Source organism: Otolemur garnettii, unplaced genomic scaffold, assembly GCF_000181295.1.
Source record: "Otolemur garnettii isolate 467f Iridium unplaced genomic scaffold, OtoGar3 scaffold00075, whole genome shotgun sequence".
Lineage (NCBI taxonomy): Eukaryota > Metazoa > Chordata > Mammalia > Primates > Galagidae > Otolemur > Otolemur garnettii.
In genome coordinates this window covers 1,539,896-1,561,630 of record NW_003852470.1, presented here as the reverse complement: position 1 = coordinate 1,561,630, position 21,735 = coordinate 1,539,896, and positions in this window count along the sequence as shown.

Below are 21,735 nucleotides of genomic sequence, written 5' to 3'. Positions count from 1 at the left end.
GGGCTGGGGATTCGAACCTGCCACCTTAGGTGTATGTGGCTGGCGCCTTAGCTGCTTGAGCCACAGGCGCCGAGCCCGCATGTCCTCTCTTAATGACACAATCATGCTGGATTGGGGACCCTCACATAGCCAAAGGCCCCACCCCCAAGCACAGTCACACTCCTGGTCCTCAGGTTAGGGCTTCAGTCTATGTGTGGGCGACATGAGGCAGAAGCTCTCCTCAGGGCCCCCAGACCTCCTAGGGGTACCTCCAGCTACTGCCCCCCAGGAGAGAGCTGTCCCTCCTGGCTGCACCTGACCGTTCCACTCCACAAGTTTCAACCAAGCAGAAAGAGTGGCTTAGATCCATCCTAAAGATTTAAGACCTCAGCTCTGGAAAAGTTTGAATTATGTATGATTTGGAAATGACCATATTTTATACATACAATATTGATTTGATTCTTTTAAGGCAAATAAAATGCTGGCCAAGTGGCACCTGGGAAGTGTCACCTGTTGTACAGACGGAGGCCCCGGGGACCTAGTTCTGCCTCAGCTGCAAGATCAGGAGATTAAAGACCATCAGTATATGTTTGAATTACAAAAACCATTTTTATTTACCCACTCCAGCTCCATGCCCACAAAGACGATGGCATCACTGCCTTTCTCCTTCCTGAGATTGTTCCAGCAGGTGAAAAACAGACCCTCGAAACTGCAGTCAGGATGAGTCTACACCTGGTGGCAAGAGCATCATTCCATGGGGCATAGTCCAGGTGTTAGGGTGTCATACACCATGAGATCATGGCAAAGCCCTCAGGGCCCATCCTGTCCACCTTGCACCCCACAAGTGGGATAGACAGGGCAGGAGTCTGAGACAGCAGAGACATCGCGGCCTACCACTGTCTGAGGCTGTTGCTGGCTGAGGGAGTGTTTGAGCTACTGGAGAAGTTACATGTCCTCAGGGTCCAGCTCTGGGCCTTGGGCTCCACAGATGATCAAGATGCCATCACCCCCTGCCAAGCTCACCCCAGGGAAGGGGAGTCAGTGCAGGGAGGCACAGGAGCCCCATGGGGCACTGAGATGCACCATGTTCCCAGTCACTGTCTGTGTCATATGGACTTTAGGCAGACAGAGGACCTCCACACTCAAGGGCAAGCTCCCAACTGCAAGGCCAGGGTGGGCCACAGAGTCCCTGGAAAGCTCTGAGCAAAACCCACTCTGGAGAGCCTTCCGGTTACTTGGAGACTGCTTAAATACAGTAAAAGTCATGCTATTTGGTGCCTAGTTTATAAGCTTTGACAGATGTATGTGTGTGTGTATATATTATATAGCTATAATGTGTGTGTATATACATATCTATAATGTGTGTGTGTATATATCTATAATGTGTGTATATTTATTATATATCTATAGTGTGCATACATTGTATATATAGTGTGTATATTATATATCTATAGTGTGTGTATATATATATCCATAATGTGTATAGATATGTGTGTGTATATATATCTATAATGTGTATATATATATTATATATCTATATATGTGTATATATATTATATATCTATAGTGTGTATATATTGTATATATATAGTGTGTGTGTATGTATTATATATCTATAATGTGTGTATATATATCTATATTGTGTATATATTGTATATATAGTGTGTATATATTATCTATAGTGTATGTATATATATTATATATCTATAGTGCGTGTATATATTATATATAGTGTATGTATATATATTATATATCTATAGTGCGTGTATATATTATATATCTATAGTGCATGTGTATATATATTATATATCTATACTGTGTGTATATATTATATATCTATACTGTGTGTATATATTATATATCTATAGTGTATATATATATATGTAATCAACAGCAATTTCAGATGCAGAACTTTTCTATCATCCCCCAAATCCACTTCTTTGCAGTCAGCTCAGCCCCCTCCCAGCCCTGGGCAACCTTCCATTCTATTCTCTGTGCCCCCACTTCACCTGTTCTAGAATGTGCCATCACAGATCATACAGCACTCAGCCTTTTGATCTGGCCTCTTTCCCCTAGGGAAAACATTCACATAGAGAGATTTATGTTAACTGAAGTTTTGGTTCCCTTGTTCAACACCTAGAAGGGAGATGACTGGATTACACCCCATCTCCACTCTCCAGGGCTGTCTGCCTAGCCACGCTGCATTCCCACCAGGGACGGGCCAGCGTTCCAGGTGCTCCACACTCTTGACAACAACTGGGATCATCAGTTGATACTGTTTTATTTCTCTTAGCCATTCCAATAATTACAAAGTGATGGTTCAACGGAGCTTTAATTTGCATTTTTCTAATGACCAATGACATTGAGCATTTTCTCATGCACTGTTTGCTAACTGCACGTCCACATTAGTGAGATGTCAGAGTTTCTTGTCCATTTTTTAAACTGGGTTTTGCTTCCTGGTTGTTGGTTTGGGTATCCTCCATGTATTCTTGATCAGACAGGCTCTGAGACAGATAGGGGATTTGCACGTGTCACTTCAATCTGTTAGCAACGTATCCTCAAGGGAAATTTTTCAATGCTATGAAATCCTATTTATTAATTTTGTATGGGTTCAAAGAACCCTTGCCTCACCCAGGTTTACAAAAATTCTCTCCAACATTCTTCTGGGAGCTTGATAGCTTTGGGTTCACATTCAGATCTGTGATCTATTTTGAGTTAACTTTTGTTCATCATTTAAGGACTGGGCAGAGATTCTTTTTTTCTTGCTTTTCATAGAGACATCCAGTTGTCCAGCACCATTTGTACAAAAGATCCTTTCTGTACTGAAAAACCGTGTGTTCAGAGGACAGTGATGGCCACTCTGAGCAGCATGTGGGAATGTTTCACACACAGGAGCCTCCAAGTGCGAGCTTGACACAGAGCAACTGTGAAGCCCACAGGCTCTGAGTGGCCAAGCTCCGAATGACCAGCAAGATGCAGCTCACATCAGAGAGGCCATGAGAATGACCTATGGGTGAGAGCTGGAGTAGGCCAGCAGCCCCCTGAAATCTCGAGTGGGTTATGGCCCTGAGTTTCAGCTCCCCTGCCCCAGTGCACGCCTATGGTGGTGAAGGGGGGTTGGAAAGTCCAGCAGAGTAGATAAAAAGATAGTCTGGAAAATGGTTAAAGATAAACAGCTTAAAGATCAGAATATAAATACAACTAGAATGTAATTGCCCCACAGATGCCCTGCAGCTGCCGCCACCTGGACCTGTAGTCTGTGACGTTCCCTCATTAAGTTCTCTCCAAAGTATGCTCTGATCTGTAGCTCAGGACTCCCCTGTCCTTCAGCCTGAGAACTTTCTTCCTTAAACAAAGAACTGCCTGCCTAACTGAAATATGAAGCTGTTACCTTTTCACTTTTTCCCTTGTGTATATACGCCCCTAATTTTCTAATAAATAGTCTTGGATACTGGGCACAAGATGGCATCTGTTACCCCCCAGAGAGGCTGATCCAGTGTCATCTCCCATGCCTCAGAACATTGCGTGTGTATATAAACTTCTCAGCACTTCCTCTCCTTTTGTCTGCCAGACCCCAGGCAGTCAGGCAAAGCCCCTGTGCAGGGGGTTCCCCATTACACCAGACAAAGCCCCTGTGCAGGGAGTCCCCATTACACCAGACAAAGCCCCTATGCAGGGGGTCCCCATTACACCAGACAAAGTCCCTGTGTAGGGGGTCCCCATGATACCAGACAAAGCCCCTGTGCAGGGGGTTCCCATTACACCAGACAAAACCCCTATGTAGGGGGCCCCCCAGTCTGCTGCGTTACAACTCAGTTCTCAGGTTCCAACTGTGACCCTCTTTCATCTGGTCTCAATGACTGCCCACAAGGAGGTTTGCACAGAGCACAGAGAAGGGAGCCAGCCACAACCCCCTGTGGCCACCGTGGGTGCACGTGGCAACTCTGAACACCTCCTGTGACATGATGAGGAGAGGTCTCACAGCACTAGCCACCCCTACCGAGTACATGCATACACATGTACAGTGCTTTATAAACCTGAGACCCTACTAATACTCAGGTGGCCATATTTAGAGATTCTTCACTTGAAGACTATTATCAATAATTGATTGGGTGGTTACTTTTAGCATTTCCCGCTCAGGACATTATTTGCTTTGTGTATGGCACAATTGATTTTGTAAACAGACCATATTTAAACATAATTTGACAACCGTGATGGTTTATTTGATGTTATCCTTTAAAATTATGTTTATCAAGCCTTTAATTTTTGTCATTCGTGACAGCTAAAGCCAAACAAAGTCATCATGAGTCAGGACCAGTGTACCCACAGGCGTTTAATCTGCTTTCCTCCAAGGTGGAGAAAAATTAATTCTAAGGATTGTGTGCCTAAGGCGACATCTCCCCTGCACAGCCCGGCCACCCAGAGCTCATGCTCAGGCAGCACCTGCAGTCGGGAGCCCCCTTCCTCAAACACCTAGCCAATGCAATCCTTTCTTTTGCAAATACGTGAAATGCTAGCCCAGGAGGGTTTATAGTAAGCATGATCTTCCTAAAGCAGCAAGGGTTCTCAACCTGTGGGTCACAACCCCTTTGTAACAATGAAAATACATCCTGCATATCAGATATTTACATTATGATTTGTAACAGTAGCAAAATTATAGTCACGAAGTAGCAACGAAAATAATTTTTTGGTTGGGGGTCACCACAATATGAGGAACTGTATTAAAGGGTCGCAGCATTAGGAGGCATTAGGAAGGTTGAGAACCACTGTCCTAAAGGCTCTGACCCCAGAATTCCTATGCCCACAGTACCCAGATACATCCCCACCCCAGGCTACCATTTGTAACAGGGACACATAACCCCCAGTCAGCCTTAGGGTGCCAGGTCCTCCAGTGAGGGAAGTTCCTGTCCCTGCAGTGGCTCCAGGGATCCCTGGTGGTACATGGCAGGTGTCCTCCCCCAGCAGTCCCACTTGCCTGCTAGGTCGACCCTGCATCTCCCTGGATCATCTGATGCACCTGCCCCAATGTGACGGAGGAATCCACCCCTTTCCCATCTGCACAAGACTTAAGAGCACTAAAGAGCTGGGCCCAGACACAGGGGACATTGTGTTAAAAGGGAGAGCCCCCGGTGGTGTGAGACTCTCAGGCTGGTATTCCTCCCTCCAATCCTCCCAGGAGCACCGCCAGTCCTCCCTGCCTCCTTCCTCCGCATGTCCTGGCCACATTCCCACATTGGCATCTGAGGCCCATTCTGAAAATACAGTTCTCCCAAATTGCGTAGACGAACTCAGCCTTATGCATTCAGTACCTCTCCTACCTCACAAATCCAAAAACTCATGAGGGTGAGACCAAGCCTGCACCTCCCCTGTGAGTCCCCCCACCCAGTGCAGCTCAGGACAACTGAGGGGGCTCTGGAAGGTCTCATGTCACCTCCTTCCAGCCCTACCCCTGAGAAGCAGAGTAGAGGGCCATCCTTTGTCACAAGCACAAGTCATGTCATCACCGACTCACCAGCTGCCCCCTGATGTTCCAAGGACCCCCACTCCCTGACACCAGATAGAAATGTGTCGTCCTTAGTACTGCAAGTCCATATGGAGCCTGCACAGGGCCCTGCGATGCCACTGACCCCTCAGGCCAGGTGCTCATCCCACAGGGAGCTGCCTCCCACCCTGCACCCTATCCCAGTGATGCTCAGACACGGCCTCTCCCTCCCTGCACCCCAACTGCAGGTTTCTCTCCATTCCTGGGGCACCACCCTCCATGCTGCCTCAGGCCATTTGCATGAGCCACCCCGCCCAGGGCTCATCCTGCCCTTTACTCCTTCTTGCCTTGCCGTGGCCTCACCCCCTTCAGAGCTCGGCTTCCGCAGCCCCTCCAGGTGCAGCATACTTTGGCATCACGTGATCATTATGCAAGCTGTAAACTCCACCAGGACAGGAGCTGGGGTGCCACCTCCTCCTGGGAGTCAGGGCGAGGGCTACGTGCTCTACCCAGCTGCCTTTGCCTCAGGAGGTGGATTCCCCTTCCTCCCACCGACTGATGTCTGTGCTGGAACCTTCCCTCCTGGGCCCTGAGCACAGCTGTTCATGACAGGGCCATACAACCCTGGGCTCTGCACAACTGTCCTGTGCCTGGAGCATTTGGCAGAGGGTGGGAGGTGGACGTCCCGAGCAGCCACACTCAGTGGCACTCACTGATGGCCCTAAGAGCCACACCCTGTGCTCAGGACAGAGGCATTCAAGGAACATGTGGCTCCCCTGAGGGGACCCAGCTCCATCCATGTGATATACACCATTAGTTTTATTGAAGCATGTTGGAAGGAAAGCAGAAAATCATGAGATCAACCTGAAGGTCTGGCTAGAGTGGCTGAGTCCTGGAGGGTCCGAGCAAAGGGCTTTCTCGGAATGGGGAACTTTCAGTGCTGACACCCAGCAGTCCCTGGGAAACTGGACAGTTGGTGCCCTGGCTACAGCCCAGCTTGAGAATATTAAAACGCAGGGACAGGGAGAAATTGCCCAGGGAGTTGCCAGCATTTCCCAAGGTATGAACCGAGCCACGATCAGAAGCACCTCCCGGGGCAGATGGTGAGCCGGCCACACTCAGTCAACACCTGCTCTGTGCTCAGATGTAGCCAGACTGGGTCTCCCCAGACCCCAGAGGTGCCAATGGGCTTCATTACGGCTCTTCCCCCGGGAGAATTCCAGATGAGTTGGAGCTGCAGTGACAGAGAGCAGACCAAGGGCTGCCTGGAGTCAGACGGTAGTGGGGCCGGCTGTAAAGGGAGACTCTGGGGCAGGTGGAAAGATGCTTTATGTTGTCCGTGGTGGTATTTACATGAATTCTGACATTTGCCAAAGTTTATTAAACAATGAGTCATAAATAGGTGAATTTTTATATGTAAATTGTACCTCAACAAAGCCAACTTTCTAAAAATCAAAAAATGAATTACTTATTTTAAAAAGAAACTTCAGGTTAAAGAGAATGTGTAAGTGTCCGTTTCCAGCAATATTACAACTCAGGTACCCCCTTTCCTTCTTCTGAAAACCATTACAAATGCAAAAACATGTCGATAATTCTGTGTAGCTTTTAAATGCATTGATGAATTGGCAAGAAAGTAGGAAATCATTAAGACCAGACCCAGGTGAAACCTGGAGCGCTGAGTGCTCCAGGAAGCCAGCTGGAATATTTGAGAAAGGTGGTGAATGTCAATTTTAAACAAAAGACGCAGCTTTCAGGTGGTGTCAGTACTTACCTCCTGCATCTGAATCAAGATTCTAAATGCCTCATTTTAGAGTGAACTAAAAACAAAGCCACACCCTCAGGACACCATAAGGAAATGTCTCCGTATCAAACCACAGAGATAAATGATAAGGAAGAAATCTCACTTAAAAATGTACAGCTGCAAACAGCCCTCGTGTGTGGACAGCCTCGAGTCACAATGCCTGAGTGGTGTAAGAAAGTCATCCTCAATCTGAATATTTAGTTACTGTGTACTAAATATTAGGCCAATAACACCCCGTGGCTTGCAGAAACAAAGCCACATTCCTTTTGGTAAAAACCACCTTCCGTTGAGACCTCAAAAAATGTGGCATGTAAATGTTGGAGAATTATGAACTTACAGTCAAAACTCACAGATCCACAAGGACACTGGTCACCAGAGCACGAACCATCAGAAATAACGGGACAAATGTTTCTAAATGGCATTACAGAGTACAAAATAGAAAACAAATGTTTAACACATTTAAAGAAATAAAAAAGAAACCCAAAATAGGAGCAAACAGCAATATTAAAACAGTAACGGCCTAACTGGAAGTAACAGAACTTCTAGAATTGAAAGTATAACTGAAATTTAAAATGTAATGGTGGGTTTACCAGCAAATTAAACACAGATGAAGGGAAATTAGTAAACTAGAACACAGGTGTGAAGAAATTATCCAGCATGCCATACAAAGGACCAAAGGGCAAAACATACTTAAAAAACCTGACATCTACAGAGAATAAAGTGTGACTATCTCACAATGTTTGACTGAAGTTCTGAAAGCAGAGGTGAGAGGATGGGCAGAGGCCATACTTAAATGGGAAGGAGTCAGAAATCCAGAACCAACACAATTCTAACCCACAGATTCATTAAGCTGAACCAATTCCAAGTGAAATGAACAAAAGGAAGTTCACACCTGGACACACATAATGAAACTGGAGATGATCCCAAAGCCCTCTGGAGAGAAAGGACAATACTCTTGCATCAGAGCAGATAGGAGCAAGAAACCAGCCTGCCGTCCTGTCCCTGGTGTCAAGGCCAGCCGGCCTGTGATGTTGGGCCCTGCTAAGTCCCCAGCGGCCACATCTCCTGAGCTCCCGACCTGTGTGCCACCCACATGTCCCAGCTGTCCCCTGTGGCTCCTCAGCACATCACTTGTCAAAACACCATCTCCCCCGTCCCTCTGTCCACTGGACTCCCACACAGTCCTCAAGGCCCAGCTTGGACGACCCACTGAGTTGATCCTGCTCGTGACTCTTCCCGGGGACCCACTCCCTCACTCACAGCACCTGAGCCTGGGTGTCCTGGGCTCTGCATCACCAGCCAGGAGTGGCAGTTGGTCACTGCAACTGAGGCATATATCTCCTGTATCACAACAGTCTGTCGCTTCTGGTGGAGGCATATCTCCCGCCCAGACTACAAGCCCCTGTGAACGGGACACCTCCACAGCTCTGCCAGCTCCAAGGCAGTCACACAGTGTGAACACACAGGCAGATCCACCAGGAACAATTCCAAGTTGTGACCCTTCAGATTGAGGGTGGGCACTCACTCTCCAGAAAAGACAAATTTACCTGGGTGGTGCAGAGTAGAAACAGGAGCCAGGCCCCACCGCCCGGGTGAGCACAGAGCCACCCAGACGCCCTGTGTGAGCAAGGCCTGCAGGCCACACCCTCCCTAAGAAGACCACTCTCCTAGCAGCTGGAGCCCTGTCCCAGAATCCCATCCGCAGCTACCTGTGCCATGCCATCGAGGGCCTCTCAGCAGGTAATGGCTGTTTCTTCCCCACAAGACCCTGCCAAGTCACACCACCTAGCAAGACTCTTGTGCACATAACTCAAATGAGACCAAAAGATTTGCAGCCTTTGACGTGGGCTGAACTGTGGCATCACAGTGGAAACAAGCCTGACCTTTGGAACTAAGTCAGCCTCATGTTGCTGAGACCCCTGCGTATAATGAGATACAGTGTGACCTGATTCTATCCTGGCACCTGTGCAGAACCTGGACGAGCGTCAGGGATGGGTGGATGAACACTCTTCAGCCTGTAAATGTCACGTATCTGTTCACAGACGTGTCTGCCAAATAAAAAAATAGCTTCAAAGCTAGACATGACTACTGTGGAAAACCAATTGTAACGATAACCAAAGAAAACAATCTAATAGTAAATATTTTGAAGAACACACAGTTGAGTGTCCTTATTCTTACGTGGGTTCATAGCAGCAAGAAAGAATAACAGTCTTCTGATTTCGGGGGTTTTTTTTGTTTTTTTTTTTTTGAGACAGAGCCTCAAGCTGTCCCCCTGGGGAGAGTGCCGTGGCATCACAGCTCACAGCAACCTCCAACTCCTGGGCTCAAGCGAGTCTCCTGCCTCAGCCTCCCAAGTAGCTGGGACCACAGGCGCCTGCCACAACGCCCAGCCATTTTTTTTTTTTTTTGGTTGCAGCCATCATTGTTGTTTGGCGGGCCCGGGCTGGGGATTCAAATCTGCCACCTTAGGTATATGTGGCTGGCGCCTTAGCCGCTTGAGCCACAGGCGCTGAGCCACAGTCTTCTGATTTCAAAAGTACTAATTCCTCATGAGAAAATGTATTTTGTTTATTTTTTCTTCCATGTTTAGTTGTCAGCCGGCTCTTCCTGGCTAATGCAGACATCCGTCAAAATTCACCCCTGGAAATAAGAACATTTTAGCCCCAGCAGATAGAAAGAGCTTGCTTCAAGGGAAGTCATCACCACCATGTGGCCGTGGCCCACAGGGGACAGGGTGGGGGTGAAAGCTCCGAGCTGCCCCCAGGAGCCAGGCCTGGAGAGACCTCACCACAACCACAGAAGAGCCCTTTCTTTCTGGGCGTTCTCTCCACGAGAGAAGTTTCTGAGGAAGTTAAGTTTGCCCCCACACCTGTGTGTGCAGAGAGTGGTCAGCCTTGTCACCGACCACAGGCCTGCAGGCCGCTGCCCTCTGCCGGCCAGCAGTTGTCAAAGGTTCACTCCTAAGGATTACTGACGACTTGGCAGAGCTGTTGTTCACACGGCTTGGATCTACCTAATGTATTAAAATCCAAAGCGAGTAAGATTTTAAGTGTTTATCGATTCATTTAAAATGACAATTAAAATCCATTATTTGTTAACATTACATGTTTTTATGAAAAACTAACTAGATTTTTCAAACAAAAAAATAGTGAGAAGAATGTTTATGTGTGTGCATTTTTACATATACATGTGTACGTAAATAAAAAATGTATCAATTTCTTTGATTTCTGGCTTAATAGCAGACATTCAGAGTCTCCTATTTTTGTGTTTGGCATTTTATGGTAATGTTATTTTGGTTGTAATCTATGAAGAAAACACATCCTCACATGGATACGTAGTTAGGAAGGGAACACTTAGAAACGCCCTCTCAGACAGTTGTGGGGATTATTCTTTGAAATGCGGCCTGCTTAGAGGTGAGTGGCAGAAGCGGACACCGTGGTGGGCCCTGTCTCTCTCTCTGTGTTAAGCGCCGAGGGTCCTTCTCATGCCTTTCCCGGTGGGATCGTCAGCCCACACATGCGATTTCGTGGCACCCTGTGCTGCTCATTGGGCTCCGTGAGTCGTTCAGATATTCCAAATATTAGCGTGTTTCGTAACCCAATATCAAAAACTCGCATTTGTTCACATTACCACTAATCCCACAAAAAAAAAGGCTGTGAAATGCTGGGAAGCCTTCAACACACAGTGACAAACACCAGTTATCCAAAATTCTAATTTTTGTCTGAAAGCTCAAATTTCATCATTAGCAACAGACACTGTCAGTTTTTCTCAAAGTGACAAGTTCACTTTGCTCATTTTTGAAAAAATATCTGCCAAGTGTTGAAGCCTGGATAACTACAGTGCTTCTGCCAGTCAGTCTTTCAAGTGAAAATAGCATTTGATTAAGAAAAAAAGCGGTGTGCGTGGCTGGCGACTGGACCCCAGGGCAAGTCCTCCCTGGCGGGCAGCACGGGGGTGTTGCCTGCTCGTCTGCACAGAATATTAACCAGCTGTGTCATCGAGGGAAAAAAGTGACACTTTTCCTGCTTCGTCACAGCCCCGTGAGCGGACTAGCCTTGGGCTCAGCACCGGGTGTGGACGCTCAGGTTGACCGCCCAGACCGCAGCCCAGCTGCTGCTCTGGCACAGGCAGTGTCACTGCTCTGGGACCGCGTGTGTCCCTCAGTGCAATGTCAACACCAGGAAAACCGCAGGCAGGTCTTACTGTTGTTATGAATGGGTTTTAGCTTTCTGTCACATTTCAGTCATTCTCGAATATTTTGTATTTTGTCTTTATTATTATACCTGGTATAGTGACCTGTGATTAGTGATCTTTGATGTCACTGTTCTGATTGTTTGGGGGACACCAGGAATAGCACCCAAATAAGATGGGGAACTTAATAAATATGGCTTGTGCTCTGCCTGCCCCTGTCTGGCTGTTCCTGTCTCCCTTCCTCTCCCTGGGCATCCCGTGCCCGAGACTCGGCAATATTGAAATGAGTCCAGTCTGTAAACCTACCCTGGCCCCCTGGGGATCAGGTGAAAGGACGAGGGCCACGTCCTAAATCTAAAGTCAGAAATGACCGGGCTCATGAGGAAGACATGTGAAAGCTGGGACAGGCCCAGAGCTGGGCCTCTTGTGCCAAACAGTGAGCCCAGCTGTAAACGCAGCTCCTGAAGGAGACCAGAAGTGCCACTCCAGTGCCACGCGGATGGTAAGAAAGAGATACAGCCTCACTGCTGGTACAGAGGGTGCTTTAGGGTCTGGACAGAAGATTAAACCAGCCACAACAGTCCCTTAAGCCAAAGCCTAGTCCACAGCAAGGCCCAACTCTCTTCAATTCTGGGAAGGCTGAGAGACGTGAGGAAGCTGCAGAGAAAAGTCTGAAGCCAGCAGAGGTTGGTTCATGAGGTTTAGGAGAGAAGCCGCCTCCATAACATAAAGTACAAAGTGAGGCAGCAGGTGCTGATGAGAAGCTGCAGTGAGACCCAGAAGGCCACCGATGAAGGGGACACCCAGAAGGCCACCGATGAAGGGGACACCCAGAAGGCCACCGATGAAGGGGACACCCAGAAGGCAACCGATGAAGGGGACACCCAGGCCACCAATGAAGGGGACACCCAGAAGGCGACCGATGAAGGGGACACCCAGAAGGCCACCGATGAAGGTACTAACGACAAACCCTCAGTGCAGATGGAATGGTCTCGTGTCAGAAGAACAGGCCATCTAGGACTGTCCTGGCAGGAGAGGACTCAGTGCCTGGCTTCAAAGTTTCAAAGCACAGCCTGACTCTATCACTAGGGGTTAACACAGCAGGTGACTTAAGTTGAAACTAGTGCTCACTGACCATTCTGAAAATCATAGAGCCCTTAGGAATTATGCTAAATCTTCTCCGCCTGTGCTCTGTAAAAGGAACAAGAAAGCTCAGATGATAGCCCCTATTTAAAGCATGGTTTACTGAATATTTAAAGCCCATCACTGAGACCTACTGTTCAGAACAAAAAAGATTCCTTTCAAATCTTACTGTCCACTATCTCCCTGGCCACCCAGGAGCTCATGGAGATGAACAGGGAATTGATGCTGTTTTCATGTAGCCACAACGTCCATTCTGCAGCCCATGGATCAAGGAGTACTTCTGACTTTCAAGTCTCATTACTCCAGAATTACATTTCCAAAGACACAGCTGCCATAGTCAGTGATTCCACTGATGGATCTGATGAATAAATTGAAAAACTTCTGGAAAGGGTTCACCTTTCTAGATGCATTAAGAACATTCATGACTCATGGGAGGTCAGAATATCAGCATGAGCAGGAGTTTGGAAGAAGTTGGTCCCAACCCTCATGGTGGCTCTGAGGGGCTCCAGATCTCCGTGGAGGAAGGAACTGCAGATGTGGTGGAAACAGCAGGAGAACTAGGATGAGAAGTGGGGCCAGCAGCTGGGACTGAACTGCTGCAATCTCAGGATGGAACTTGAGCAGGCGAGGGGTTGCTGTTTGCTGCTGTCCAGTAAAGTGATTTCTTGAGATGGAATCCACTCCTGGTGAAGGTGGCGTGGGCATTGTTGAAATGACAATAATGGATTTAAAATCTTCTATCAACTTAGATGACAAAAGCAGCAGCAGGGTTTATGAGACTTGACGCCAGTCTGGAAGTTCTACTGTGGGTGAAATGCTACCGACCAGCATCAAATGCCACAGACAACACCTTTGTGCAGAGTCAACAACGCAGCAACGTCTGTGTTGCTTTTTCAAGGCACTCACGGCCCCACCCTCATCAGTCAGCACCATCACATGGGGGAAGACCCTCCAGCGGCAGAACGTTCAGAAGATCAGTAGCATTTCTTAGCAATAAAGTATTTTTTAATTCAGGTATACATGTTGTTTTCTAGACAACACCATTGCATACTTAATAGACTATAGAATAGTGCATGCAGTGTAACTTTTGTATCCACTGGGAAACCAAAAAGTTCATGTGACTCTGAGGGGCTCCAGACCTCCATAGAGGAAGGAACTGCAGTTCCTCACTTTATTGCAATATTTGTTTCATTCCGATCATTATTGTCATTATCAGTCAAGACCAGTGTTGTCACGAAGGGAAGCCTGGTCACTGGCACCCCCTGTTCGGCTCTCTGCTTTCTTGTGCTGGGCGTTTTCTTGAAGTGGAAAGAGCTGTCCAGGCAGCAGGCACGTGGGCAAAAGCACCAGCTGCAGCCAATGACCCGGACTCAGATCCAGACTCTGCTGCCTGCAAGGTCTGTGAGCACTCTGTGCCTCAGTTTCCCGTTCTGTGTCTTATAGTGGAGGCAGTGACACCCTCAGGATGGGGTGGGTTGAGAGGGTCCCAAGGCACACCTGCCAGGCACTCGGGGCAGTGTGCAGCTTGCTGCGAGCACCACTGTCTGCATCAGACAAAGGAAAGTTACTCCGGAGTGACGCCGGCCCGAGGCCCACAGGCTGAGGCCCCAGCAGCCACCGGGCAGTTTTCACTCGCTGTCACCATCCTGCCTCTCTGGAAGGCGGTGACGATCAGTCTGCTTCTGCACACAGAGGCAGCTGTGTCTGCTGCGCTGGTGTCAGGGAGGGTCAGGGCTTGCTCTAAAGAGGCTCATTTTCATTCTGAGCAGCGGCAGTGCTCTGGCTCCAAAGCAGCAGATGTTCCCTCCACAGCCACAGCAGGTAAATAGGGGAAGCCAGAGAGGTCTCTTCCTTGTAAATTATTTCTACTTCACAAGCACAGATATAAGAAAAAGTAAAAATAAAAAAAAAGTCTGCAACAAGGAAAGTAAATAAGCCGGCTGGGATTTCAGACTTGAAAGTGGAGCCACCTACACGGCTCTGCCTGCCATGACTGGGCCCCCAGTGCGGCTCTGGGGGGCGGGGCCCAGCTCCCCCACACACACCAGATGCAGGTAGCACAGCCTGGTGAATTTCAGTGCGAAGTCGCTCTCAGGTAGAGAGGGATTCCTGAGCACAGATGACACATCCCCACGGTCCTGCCTTGATGTGAGAAGGACAACAAACCTGCTGCCCCAAGATCCCGCTCATGCTCAGCTCAGCCAATTTCTGGGCGCACAGCGCAACCCAGGAGACACGCCGCCCAGTGGTCAGAGTCAGCCTATGGCCCTCAATGCCTCACTCTGGGGTCCAAATCCTGGAGCCTATTCTGCATGTGCTGGGATACCCCTCAGGGTCCTTCTATACCAGTTGGGGACCCCCCAAAGCAGACCCCAGTGCATATGAAGGGATGCTGTGAGGGAACCAGGGCAGGCTAAGCCCCTGGCCAGGGGACATCTTGACCCCATGCAGTTCCAGGGGAACTGAGCCATGGTCACCATCAGTGTGCCCACACGTCCCAGGGATGCCTGGCCTGCCTCGGTGTTCCTGACACGCACAGCCACTGCCATGGGGAGCTGGGCCACCAAGCAAAGACAAGAACAGGCCTCAGAGCGGTCAGCCACACTCCCCTAGCCAGGGCCTGGGGTAGCTCACGGCCACCATTCATCACATTGGAACTGAACTGAATCCCCTCTGGGACATCAGAGAAAAAGGCGGGGTTGGGGGGGGGGGCCTTGGACAGCTCCTACTCCCATGACATAGCCCAGTCCTCCTCTGCCCTGACCAAGCACATCCTGTCCACATAGACACCAGAGCGGAGCCCAGCCCAGCCTCCCATGCGTCAGCAGAAAGGAATGGCTGGGAAGAAGGCGTCACCAGCTCTGCCGTACCACTCCCCTCCTCCCCACTTCTGCCTCCCCTTCTCCCCGCTTCATTCTCCCCCTCCCCCTCCCTTCCTCTTCCTCCTCCTCCCTTCCTCTTCCTCCACCCTTTCCCTTCCTCTTCCTCGTCCTCCCTTCCTCTTCCTCCACCCCCCTTCCTCTTCCTCCTCTGCCCTTCCTCTTCCTCTACCTCCCTTCCTCTTCCCTTCCTCTTCCTCCTCCTCCCTTCCTCTTCCTCCACCCCCCTTCCTCTTCCTCCACCCCCCTTCCTCTTCCTCCACACCCCTTCCTCTTCCTCCACCCTTTCCCTTCCTCTTCCTCCACCCTTTCCCTTCCTCTTCCTCCTCTTCCCTTCCTCTTCCTCCTCTTCTCTTCCTCTTCCTTCTCTTCTTTCTCTCCCACCACAGGGAGGACTATCACTGGCTGGCTCCTTCCTGAGGAACCAGGGAGGGGTGGAAGGGCCACAGGCCAGGCCTGGCCATGGCGCCAGGGCTGTACCCACCTTGGGTCTCAGAGGTCACTGGGCACACCTGTGTGGGGCACAGAAACGCAGGTAGAAGCCAGAAAACCGCCAGGAAAGCCACTCCCAGTACTGCCTCAGCCCACAGGCTCCTGCCCTGTCACCCTTGCTGGAGCCCAAGACGTCCGAGACAGTCCCTCAACAGGACAGCGCCAGCACCCTCACCATCAGCCCAGGAAGCAGCTTGGCATCCTGGCCTCAATGCAGTCAAGGACCATCCTGAAAACCTGAGAGCGAGATTGGAAGAGGCAGGATTCCAAATAGCCCATGGGGCCCAGGCACCACACCCCCACCCTAGAAGTCCCAGGCAGTTCCACACCAGGGAGGCCCCCAGGGCTGCCAGGACCCCTCTTCAGTATGAAGTCCACAGTGGCTTAAGGGTCTTCCATGGTAGGAGATGCCATGTGGCTCTGGGTGTCACCTCCCTAACATCCGCCAGTACACCCAGCCTTTCCTCAGGAGTAACATCACCCCCACACCCAATGGGGCCCCCCAGTTGTCCTGTCAGAAGCTGCTGTGTCAAGCGCCGCCTCCCCTGAGATGCTCCCTGCTCACTCTTCACCTGTGAAAGGCACTGTCCCATCAGTTCCTCTCCTCACTGTGACCCCTGCTTGAAGCAGATTCCAGTTGTCAGATGTCACAGGCCACCTAACAATCAGGACAGCTACATGTCCACCAGAAGGACAATGTTCACATAAATTGGGGTCCAGCCCTTGGTGAGCAGTATTCCGCCATTGAAGAAAATGTGTGAACTATTATGGCTCTGCAGAAAATGCTTATGACTTTAAGAAATGTGTTTAGGGGCACACACAGATTTAAATACAGTCCCATCAAGGAATTCCATGTAGCTGTCTGAAGGGGCAGTGGGCCTTTGGCCAAGTGAGGGCCCAGGCACCAGCCCTCTGCTGGTGGTCACACTTACAGGGTAACACCTCATGTGACCTACCCTCCCCGGGCCCTGTGAGCCCAGCATACCAGGGCTGGCTCTCAGAAACCCTGGCAGATGAATGGCTGGACACTGACCCTCACATCCACCCAGACATGAAGAAGTTTCAGAGCTGGCAAGAGCCCTGCCAGAGGGTAGCACTGCCCCGGGACCCTGACAAGGCTGTGACGGCTGACAAGATTCTCTATCCCTGCCAGCCTTGGGGATGTGGACAGGAGAAGGATGTTCTGGAGCCAGACATGTTTAAAGCCATGACTACAGATAGAGATCAGAGGCTGCAGAAGGGAACGCCCACTGGGCCTTCGGAGCATCACCAGGACCTGTCTCACTCCAGCCCCTGCAGCTCAGTGCAGGGGCAGCCTGGACCTCAGCCCTACCAATCCCAAGTGGAGCTAGACAGAGGACACTCCAGGAAGAAGCCCGCTGCATGTGGCTGAAAGTTCAAGGAAGCTAGATCCAAAGGGAACCTGGTACTGTTTTGTGGAAAACAATTTGTAAAAAGAAACTTGGTCTATGTACTTGAGTCAAAGCAAAATTGGCAAATATGACAATTTTTAAAATGATGAGACAGGAGAAGCTTTCAATTCTGGTCAGGAAGAGGTTAGCATATTACACCATCTCTCCCACTGATTGCAATTAGAAACACGGGGCAGAATGCATAAAGCAACTATGTAAGAACTCTGGAAAATAATAGCAGATGGATTGAAGCAGGAACTAAAAATTCAAAGGAGGCAACACAGCAGGGAATTTCCTATTTTATTTCTTCCTGTTCTCTTGGGTTTGACCAGGGAAGCCCAAATCCCAGGACCATGAATCAAGTGCATCCAAGAGAAACACACTATCTATAGTCAATGGACCAGGGGTCATTTTTTTCTACTGGCCATCACCCAGAAGCAAGTCCCAGTTGCACAGGGCCAACATCAATAGAAGTCTCTCTGCTTGCTGCTGTGCCCCAGAGGCATACCCAACTGAGCAACACCATGGAGAAGTCAAGGATTCTGGATTTCTGGCCATGGCTGAGGTCCAGGCTTCCCCTGCACTGAGATGCAGGGGCTGGAGTGAGACAGGTCCTGGTGATCTCTGCAGGCCCACTGGGCGTTCCCTTCTGCAGCCTCTGATCCCTATCTGTAGTCATGGCTTTAAACATGTCTGGCTCCAGAACATCCTTCTTCTGTCCACACTGTTTTCTGAACATACTAAGGGAATGATGAGGAGTTTCATGCTACCAGATGGAGGTACTTCTGGGAGGAAGGTGGTGCAGGGAAGGCCAAAGCAAGGACAAAGCTCAAGAAGTGACCTGATGGATCTGATAGACCAGGATGGCTGATGGATCCGATACACCAGGGTGGCATGCATGAGATTGACTCAAAACAAGATACTGACTGCTTTGAGATGTGAACTACACACAGTCTACCACCCAGGTTCCAGATGGAGCTGTAGAGAGTGCACATATGGGCAGACCTGAATAATACCACAAAGGCTTTGAAATCTGAACTAACCTTCACACCACAGCCCACAGACGGTGGGGCAGGACTTACAGCCTGAACCTAACTTGATCCACTCACTGTTGAAACAAACAGACAGGTATCAACATTCTTCGGAAGATTTTAATAGGACTCAGATTCTCATAACATAAAACTCAAAGTCTCCAGGATATAATATGAAATCATTTAAAATACAAAAAACAATTCAAATATTAGTAACTTAAAAAGAAAATGACCATCAGCAGATAGCACTCTCAAGCTGGCATTAATGTTAGAATTGTTAAAGACAGCTAATATATCCACCTTCCATGAAGAATGAATGCTCATAAAATGAATAGAAAGGTAAATGAAAGTTGTCAACAGAAAAATAGAAGCTATATTGAAGAACTAAATTAAAAGTTTAGAATTTAGAAATATAATAATTGAAATAAAGAATTCATTGGATGAAGTTACAGCAATATGAAGTTGACAGAAAATTATTGATAAACTTAAAGACAACTCAACCAAAATTATCCAGCATGGACAATGGAGAGAAAAGTATTTTAAAAAATAAATAAAGATTCAGAACCTCTTGGGAAAATGTCAAAAGATGTAGCATATCATTGAAATCTCAGAGTGAGAGAATAAAACTGTTATAAATATACATATTTAATAAAAATAATGTACAAAAACTTCCCAAATTAGACCAAAGAAAAGAATTCAAGATTGAAGAATTTCAGTAAATCCCAGATAGTCTAAACTAAAAAAAAAAAAAAAAGCCCAGACACATAATAATCAAATTATTAAAAATCAAAGATAAGAAAAAACCTTAAAGTAATCAGAGAAAAACAATACATTGATACTATGCACACAGGAATGACAATTGAATGACTGCTGATTTCTCATCAGAAATGATGAATGCCAGAAGAAAATGGAACAATATTTCAAAGTGCTGAAAACAGACAAAAAAAGAATAGTCGATCTATGTGCAGAGGAAAATATTCCTCAGGGATGAAGACAGAATAAAGACGTATTTTACATGAAGGAAAACAATAAGAATTTATAACCAGGAGACTTGCTCTAACAGAAATGCTAGTGGAAGTTATTCTGGGAGAAGGAAAATAATTCTAGAAAGAAAAGGGAAATTTTGGGTGGTGCCTGTGGCTCAGTGGGTAGGATGCCAGCCCCATATAGCAAGGGTGGAGGGTTCAAATCCAGCCCCAGCCAAACTGCAACAAAAACTAGCCGGGCACTGTGACAGGTGCCTGTAGTCCCAGCTACTCGGGAGGCTGAGGCAAGAGAATCACCTAAGCCCAGGAGCTGGAGGTTGCTGTGAGCTGTGATGCCACAGCACTCTACCCACTCTACCAAGGGCAATAAAGTGAGATTCTGTCTTTATAAAAAAAAAAAAAAAAGGCAAATTTCAAGAATTGTTCAGAGAAACAGATGTGGAATATGTTTAAGAAACTACAACAGGCTGTTCTCTTACATACTTTATGTACTATTAAAACATGGCTCTATGAGAATGTGACTGTAATACATGAGATGACTACAGGATAAAAGGAGAAGAGCGGCCTGATGTGGCTGTAAGTTTTCTACATGTCACTGAAGCACTAAAATATTAATTTTCTGTAAACTCTTATATTGTAATCCCTAAACTAGACACTTTAAAAATTATACAAGTATATTTAATTTGACAGTTACAGTACTCTAAAAAGCAAATTAGTGAATCAAAATACCATGCTAAATAAATATTTAGGTAACCAAACATAAGGCAAGAAAATGGAAACAGAAAAAAAATAAAGGAAATAATTAGAACACAAATAATAAAATAGTGGAGGTCAACTCAAGCATATCAATAATTAGATTAAACTAATGTGGTCAAAAATGCCAACTAAAAGACAGATATTTTCTTTTCTTTTTTTTTTTTTTGAGACAAAGCCTCAAGCTATCCCCCTGGGTAGAGTGCTGTGTCATCACAGCTCACAGCAACCTTCAACTCCTGGGCTTAAGTGATTCTCTTGCCTCAGCCTCCTAAGTAGCTGGGACTATTGGCACCCACCACAACACCCAGCTATTTTTTTTTTTTTTTTTTTTTTTTTGGTTATAGTTGTCATTGTTGTTTGGCAGGCCTGGGCTGGATTTGAATCCACCAGCTGTGGTGTATGTGACTGGCACTTTAGCTGTTTGAGCAGCTAAGATATTTTCAAATTGACTTAGCAAAAAAAGAAAACTGGATAACAATATCATTAATGAATATTGATGCACAAATACTCAACAGAATCATAGCAAACAGAATTCAGCTACACATCGAAAAAAATAAAACATTTCAAATTGGTTTTTAGAAAAGATCCACTTCAAATATAGTGAAACTAAAAATCAACAAAATAAACCCCCCAAAAAATCCACTTTAAATATAGTGAAACTCATGAGTAAAAAGAAAAGGGTTGGAAAAGATACATGATTAAAATGCTTTTCAAATGAAAGTGGAGTGGCCATATTAATATCAGACAAAAAAGAATTCAGAACAAGAAAGATTACAAGGCATGATGAGACATTTCACAGGATCATCAAAAGTTCAAGTCACCAGGAAGACAGCAATCCCAAATGTAGACGCACCTGGAAACACAGCTGCAAATCCACGAAGTGAAAACTAATGAATGGGAAGGAGAAATAGAAATAGACAAATCCAAAAGGACCTCTGGAGAGTTAAACACTTCTCTCCCAGTGATCAATAAAGCGAATTGAGAGAAAAAAAACAGCAAAGATATAAAAAACATAAGCAGCAAAATCAGCCAGCTTGACTAAACCAACACTGATGGAACGTTCCATCCAAAAACAGCAGAATACAAGTTTTTTTAAAAGTGTTCGTGGAACATTTGTCAAAGTAAACCATATTCTGGATCATAAAACAGCTTCCACAAATTTAAAAGAATAAAAGTATACAATGTGTGTTTTCTGACAATAATGAAAAGAAACTAAAAACCAATAACAGAAAAATATCTGGAAAATTTCCATACACCAGGAAATAAAAAAAAAATCAGAATAACCCACGGGTCAAAGGAGGAGTCTCAATAAAGACTAGAGAATTTTTTGAATTAAATGAAAATTAAAATACAACATATTAAAATTTGAGGGGTGCAGCTAAAACAACCCTTGAAGGAAATATCTGTGCGTTAAATGCATATTTAGAAAATAAAAGAACACTCAAATCAATAACCTAAGTAAACTTCCACTTTAAGAAACTAAAAAAATAGGCTCGGCGCCTATGGCTCAACCGGCTAAGGCGCCAGCCACGTACACCTAAGGTGGTGGGTTCGAATCCCCAGCCCGGACCCGCCAAACAACA